We start from the raw sequence: 7,953 nt of genomic DNA on the forward strand, positions 1-7,953 counted from the left end.
GCCTCTTGTTTTCCTACTGAGCAATCAAAGGTTGCTTTTGTTTTGTCTTGTTTGGGAGGAACAGCTGCTACATGGTCTGCCCCACTAGTAGATCGCAATGATCCCTTATTGTATGATTATAGGGCTTTCATGGAGGAGCTAAGACGCCTGTTCGACCGACATTCATTTAAGCAATCTGTTGACACCGAATTATAAAATCTTAAGCAAGGCTCAAAGGCTCTGATGACCTATATCTTCTGTTTCAACAGGTTGATTGCTGAGGCCGGAAGGCCTGAAGCCAAGTGTAGTGCTCTGTTTTACAAAGGCTTGCGAGATGACTTAAAAGACCTGTTAGCCCAAATAGTGGACCCCCCTGATTCCTGCAATTCTTTAATTGATTTAGTGATTACGTTTGATCACAGATTACATGAGCGCAAACGCAAAAAAGGACGTTCAGAGACTAAGCTTCTTGGCTTTAGGGAAAAGAAGGTGGACTGTGACAAGCCTATTGATGACCCTGAACCTATGCAGATAGGTAATATTAAAGGGCCCTTGAGTACTGAAGAAAGACAAAGATGAAGGGACAATAAACTATGCTTATACTGTGGCAAAGCAGGACACTTCTTGCGAGATTGCCAGGTTAAACCTAAAGACGTACTGAGTTGGGCAACTGACCAGCCCGAGCAAGGTGGAGACAGTTTGCTCGGGTGGGTCGGGTGTAATGTTCTCCCACATACTAAGGGGCCGATTAGGATGGCGGTTTTTCCGCATCCTCCGGGCCGGCGGAAGTGTCCGCCGGCCTGGAGGATGCGGAAAAAACGCGGCGGAGACTCCAAAGACCCACCGCCAAATTAGGATGGCTGGTGGGTCTGGAATTCCGTCCGCCGCTTTTCCGCCGCGGTCGGCTTCCGACCGCGGCGGAAAAGCTATAACATGGCAGGCGGTGTCTATGAGACACCGTCCGCCATATTATGATGTTTGTGTAAATATGCTTTTCCACGGTGGCTTTTCCGCCATGGAAAAGCATACGGACATTCACTTTGGGGGCCCGTTGCGGGCCCCCTGGGTGAATGGGGGGTGGGGGGTGCACATGGGGGGTACCTATGGTACCCCCCTGCATTTGCGTACACAAAGCAGCAGGCACCGTGCGGTGCCTGCCGCTTTGTGCATGTAAATGCAACACATGCATTTTTAACATTGCGGCGGGTGCAGCTTGAAGCTGCACCCGCCGCAATGTTAATAATAGAGGATGTGACCGCCACCCTGGCGGTCACATCCTAATTGCCATGGAGGGACCGCCGCTGCCCATGCGGACGGTCCCTCCTACTCAGGGGTGGCGGACGGACGCAAGTCCGTCCGCCATCCTAATCGGCCCCTTAAGTCAGGATCACACGTTTTTTCCAATGCATCATTTTTTCTTTACAGCCCAACTGAGCAGGGGAGATAAATCTGTAGAGGTGCAAATCATGCTTGATTCAGGGGCCACTGGGAACTTTATTGACTCATTATGGCTTGAAAGTATGTAAATCCCCATTGAACCTAAAGACACAATAGAGATAGTAAAAACCATTGCTGGGAGCCGTATGGATTCCAGACCTGTCACACATTCCACTAAGACCTAGGTTTCTACATATATAACAGTCACCTTGAAACCATTCAATTTGATGTAATTTCTTCACCTAAATTACAAGCAATAGTGGGACACCCATGGTTAATGAAATATGACCCAGATATAAATTGGAGAGACCATTCCATGTTTTTTTCCTCCAAATTTTGTAATCTGCGTTGTCTAGTGAATAAAGCTCCATTACAACACATAACCAGGACCACTGACTCTGTCTTGCCAGAATTACCTGTCTGTAGCAATTCTTTCAGAGAGGTTTTTGATAAAGAAAAGGCCTCTGACCTACCACCTCAACGTCCATATGACTGCTGCATTGATTTAGTATGTGGAACAACAATTCTGTGTATTATATATGCCTTGACAGAGAAAGAATGCGAAATTGAAAAACAAGGGAAACCCTACTCACAGCGGAACCAGGGCAGTACGTTTATATAGAAAAACAGTGGTTCCTATGGTATACGATTTTGTATAACTTAATATTTATAACAAGCTCAATGGCAATGAAAACATTGGAGGGAGGGTGGCAGAAGAAAGAGAGACGCACACTTGTACCATGAAGGATATTTCCTTATATTTAAGAATTGATGATGAAAAATACATATGAATAATTTGCGACATACAAATATTATACAAAGTGCAGTGTATCCCAAGTGAATAGTGAGCAAACCAAGAACGTGTATAACAAGGTGAACTATACAGGTTTCAGCTGTGAATATTTACAAAGAACAGGAAACTAGACTCTAAACCAATTATGTCACCAAATGATTAGCCAGCCGCTATAAAATTATAGAAACTGTGTTGGTCTGATTTGTTTCCTGGGGCGTCGACGGCGTTTCGACCATTAGAATAAAGGTCTCATCAGGACTGGGCAGTGAGGGACATCTATCAAAATACAAAAATAAAATAAAAATAGTTTGTAACTATTGGCAGTCGCCATGAATAGATAATATTCATGAATATTGTCAGGGAGGTTTGTTACCTTGCACCAGGGTGTAAATAGCCCAAGCGTGTGGAAGTAAACTGAATTTACTTACAGTGAACCCGGCCGGGCACTGTCAGAAACAGGGAGAAACCAAGCGTCAATGCAGTAGATCTGAAAATGACTGAGTCATCAAGAGCGGGGGTGCTTAAATATAAATGCAACTTACCACTGTAGGCACAGTTGGTAGCGTGTCTTTATTTTATTTTAGATATTCGCGGTCAATGCCGTTCCACCGCCAAGTTTCACAGGTGTGCTAAAATAAAGATGTGAAACTGTGTCAAGCGCTCATTACAGGGCGAACCAATTCCGCTCTATTCCCTAGTTGTTTACAGGCTTATGCAAGGCATTTCCTACCTTGGCGCTTTTGAATCGTGCTGCTCGATGGCTGGCTCCGATCAATCCTCTGGTAAGGGGAGTGTCACGCAAGGCGGCGTCATCGCCGTTATGACATGATGGACGGCGTGTGTAAGCATAGAAAGGGGACTTGCAAATTACGCGCCCGGCCGGGTTCACTGTAAGTAAATTCAGTTTACTTCCACACGCTTGGGCTATTTACACCCTGGTGCAAGGTAACAAACCTCCCTGACAATATTCATGAATATTATCTATTCATGGCGACTGCCAATAGTTACAAACTATTTTTATTTTATTTTTGTATTTTGATAGATGTCCCTCACTGCCCAGTCCTGATGAGACCTTTATTCTAATGGTCGAAACGCCGTCGACGCCCCAGGAAACAAATCAGACCAACACAGTTTCTATAATTTTATAGCGGCTGGCTAATCATTTGTTGACATAATTGGTTTAGAGTCTAGTTTCCTGTTCTTTGTAAATATTCACAGCTGAAACCTGTATAGTTCACCTTGTTATACACGTTCTTGGTTTGCTCACTATTCACTTGGGATACACTGCACTTTGTATAATATTTGTATGTCGCAAATTATTCATATGTATTTTTCATCATCAATTCTTAAATATAAGGAAATATCCTTCATGGTACAAGTGTGCGTCTCTCTTTCTTCTGCCACCCTCCCTCCAATGTTTTCATTGCCATTGAGCTTGTTATAAATATTAAGTTATACAAAATCGTATGCCATAGGAACCACTGTTTTTCTATATAAATTGACAGAGAAAGAAGACATCTATTTGAGGGAATACTTGGATGATATGCTACAGAAAGGATTCATTCAGCCTTCACGTTCAACTGCATCTTCCCTTCCTTTTTTTTATACCCAAACGAGAAGGGGGAATTTGGTGTTGCATAGACTATAGAGACCGAAATTGTGCGACAATAAAGAACAGATATCCTCTACCCTTAATTCAGTCACTACTCAATCAGGTGAAAAACGCTACAATTTTTACCAAACTGGATTGGAGAGGTGTCTATCATTTAGAACGAGTAAGAGACGGAGACAAATGGAAAACCACTTTCCGTACTAAGGGGCTCATTAGGATGGAGGATTTTCCGCATCCTCCGGGCCGGCGGGAGCCACCGCCGGCCCGGCGGATGCAGAAAATCCTCTGCGGACCCACCAGAGACCCACCGCCACATTAGGATGGCTGGTGGGTCCTGGTTTCAGTCCGCCGCTTTTCCGCCGCAGTTGTCTTACAACCGCGGTGGAAAAGCTCTAACATGGCTGGCGGTGTCTATCAGACACCGCCAGCCATATTAGGATGGTGTGAAATGTATGCTATTCCGCGGCGGCTTTTCCGCCGTGGAAAAGCATACGGACCTTCCCTTCGGGGGCCTGTTGCAGGCCCCCTGGGTGAAGGGGGGTGCACATGGGGGGGTACCATACATTTGTGTGCACAAAGCAGCAGGCACCACACGGTGCCTGCCGCTGTGTGCACGCAAATGCCGTGCATGCATTTTTAACATTGCGGCAGGTGCAGCTTGAAGCTGCACCCGCCGCAATGTTAAAGATAGAGGATGTGACCGCCACCCTGGCGGTCACATCCTAATTGCACTGGAGGGACCGCCGCGGCCCCTGCGGAAGGTCCCTCCTCCTCTAGGGTGGCGGACGGACGCAAGTCCGTCCGCCATCCTAATGTGTCCCTAAGTTTGGACTCTATGAATATTTGGTTATGCCCTTTAGGCTTATGTAATGCCCCTGCGGCATTTCAATTATTTATTGATTACATTTTATGAGAGGTAATGGATGTGAACACTAATGCATACATAGATGACATTCTGATGTATTCCTCGTCCGCCAAAGAACACATGTGAAAAGAGTATTAGAACATCTCAGAGACAACAATCTTTATGTGAAATGTGACAAATGTGAATTCCATGTTTCTGAAGTAACATTTTTGGGCTTTGTGTTGTCATCAAAAGGAGTGACCATGGATTCCCAAAAGGTGGCAGCCATTGCAAATTGGCAGTCTCTCACTTCTATTAAAGAAGTACAGCGTTTTCTGGACTTCGCTAATTTCTATAGATGGATCATGAATTGATTTGCATCTTTGGCATCCCCTATCACTAGACTCCTGAAAAAAGGGATTCCTTTCTGTGGAGACCCACCGCGGAGGAAGCTTTTTCCTGTTTAAAAAACTCCTTTGTCACTGCCCCTGTTCTGAGACTAGTAACAAGAGAGGGGAGGCTCTAATCAGTAAGGCTGAGCCCAATCAAAATAAACAACAAACGGAGTGCCAATACTGATATATTCTTATGAACCACACTGTCTGGAAAACAAAGACCACTTTACAATGCAACCAGATGGTATTTAATAGCTGTTTATTTAGAAGCTTGTTCTTTAGAAATTCAATTGAAATTCACAAGAAAATCACCATAATTTTTATATATTAACAGTGGAGAATGGACACAGAGCATAAACCAAAAAGTGCTTTAAAACTTCATTCTTCCGTACTCAAACGTTTCACAATCATACCAAACACATACACTCAAACAAAATCAAAAACAATTCGGGTGGAAAGGCAAATCAACCAACCGGAAAGTACAGGGTCTTCCAACTCAAATATCTACATTTAAGAATAGTTTTAAAATACACTGTATACAGTTCTAATCAACACTATATTACATTCCTAGTAAACTATAAGCAACAAGGTTGGGTGTATTGTTGCCACAAGAGAAGTTGCGAGAAAATTAATTGGCAAAACACGGGCAACTCGGCAGACCCAAGGGTCTACGCGTTTCGAATCTCTTTAGATTAGGAGATTCTCCTCAGGATCAAAAACCTATGAAAAAAGAAAAAGAAAATTTCTCTTAGCTATTCGTTCAACGAAAAAAAACTGAGGGCACTACTACACCAGAAGAAAACCCCAGCTTACCAGTATACAGAAAATACAGAGTCATCGATTTTAGGACCACCATCTGTGGGAACCTTATAGCCACATAAAAAAAGAATCGAGACAAGGAAACCATGAGTGTACCTGTTGTAAGACATTATTCAAAAAGGATGAAAAACAGGGGAAGTGAGTGCTTCCCTAATAGAAGTTAAACCGAAAGGGTGTGTGATCCCCGGGGTATATGCTCGCGCTGATAGTTCCAAACACGCACCACCTGATGCCTAAAAAGTCAAATTTAAATTAAAAATGAGTATCTAGTACTGCGGCGGGTTTAAAGTGAATTCTAATAGCCTACAGTCGGGGCTTACCTCAAAACGCCAAACAGCGCTGAGCGATAAAGTTTTCCAACATTGAAGAGCAGACCTCGTCGGTCTAGCTGGCCGAATAATCATATAGGGAAGCCAGACGGTCCTGAAGTAAAAGCACAGAATCTTTTAGTTAAAATAGTGAGCGCGAGCGCGTTGGAAGAACGAGTTGCGGATAGTTTGCTAAGGGACTTACCGGTAACGCTACCTCGGACCGGAACCTGTATCGCGAAACAATACGCTCGCTCCAACTCCAAGCGTGAAAGTTTGACGCGTTGGAGTGGCGGGGGTGCCGGGAAATGTAGTTTCAGGGCGCGCATGCGCATGTGAACTCAAAGTTCAAAAGGCTTGGTGTTAGCATTCTGGGGAACGTACTACAGGATAAGTCAAGGGTAAATACCTAAGCACAAGGATGCAGAAGACAAAATTTAAAAGTGATGAACAGTCAAATAATGACACTATCAGGGGGGGTTGAGAGAGCTATTCCTATAGAATACAAAAGCGTATTAAGGTCTACAGTGGAGGCGTAAAAAGGATTTGAACAAATATACAAGGACTGAGGCTACTAGAGCCGTCATAGTTTGTAAATCTCTGACATCTCGTTTAAACCCGATACTGCCGTGTCGAATTTAACAACTAAAAGCGCCTCTCTTTGAGATAATCTTAACCCTGACAAGCTAGTAACCAAATTACGCGAGCGTCGTTACCCCACTAAATTGGTAAAAAATGCAAAGAAATGAGCTAGATGGACTCCAAGGGAGTGTCTGTTGGAAATAAAAACTAAAACACAGTTACCTAGACAAATCTGTGTCACCACTTTCTGCCCCAATTCAAATAAATTGAAAAAAATGATTGGACAAAATTGGCACCTAGTTAAAAATCTTGAATAGTCCCCACCTCTCTTTGCTTTAAAAAAAGAAAGCAGCATTTTTAATCACATCATACGAGCTGCCGCTTCGAAAGGCCCACAACCTTCTCTAAGACATCTCATGGGCCTTCCACCCATTATCCACATGTGTGTGTTGTGAACTTACCATAGAGGGTTCACTTTTCAAACATAGAGGAATTTTTTGAAAGCAGGAATCCTTTAGTAATTGCAAAACCAAATATGTTATATATGGCGTAACATGCCCCTGTGGACTACTTTATATTGGCAAAACCAACCAGGAGGTTCGCCAAAGAATTTCGCAACATAAATCAAGAATTAAGAACAAGGTGGAAACTGCACCCTTGGTAAACCACTGGAGTAGAAACAACCATTTGGCCAACGACCTTAAATGGACAGTTCTATCTAAAGTTGAACGCGACCCCAGAGGGGGCGACCTGGAGTTAAGATCATCTCAAAGAGAGGCGCTTTTAATTGCTAAATTCGACACGGCCGTGTCGGGTTTAAACGAGATGTCGGAGATTTACAAACTATAACGTCTCTAGCAGCCTCAGTCCTTGTAGATTTGTTCAAATCCTTTTAACGCCTCCACTGTAGTCCTTAATACACTTTTGTATTCTATAGGAATAGCTCTCTCAACCCCCCCGATAGTGTAATTATTTGACTATTCATCACTTTTAAATTTTGTCTTCTGCATCCTTGTGCATAGGTATTTACCCTTGACTTATCCTGTGCTACGTTCCCCAGAATGCTAACATCAAGCCTTTTGAACTTTGAGTTCACATGCGCATGCGCGCCTGAAACAACATTTCCCGGCACCCCCGCCACTCCAACGCGTCAAACTTTCGCGCTTGGAGTTGGTGCGAGTGTT

The sequence above is a fragment of the Lissotriton helveticus genome, chromosome 12, assembly GCF_964261635.1.
Source record: "Lissotriton helveticus chromosome 12, aLisHel1.1, whole genome shotgun sequence".
Lineage (NCBI taxonomy): Eukaryota > Metazoa > Chordata > Amphibia > Caudata > Salamandridae > Lissotriton > Lissotriton helveticus.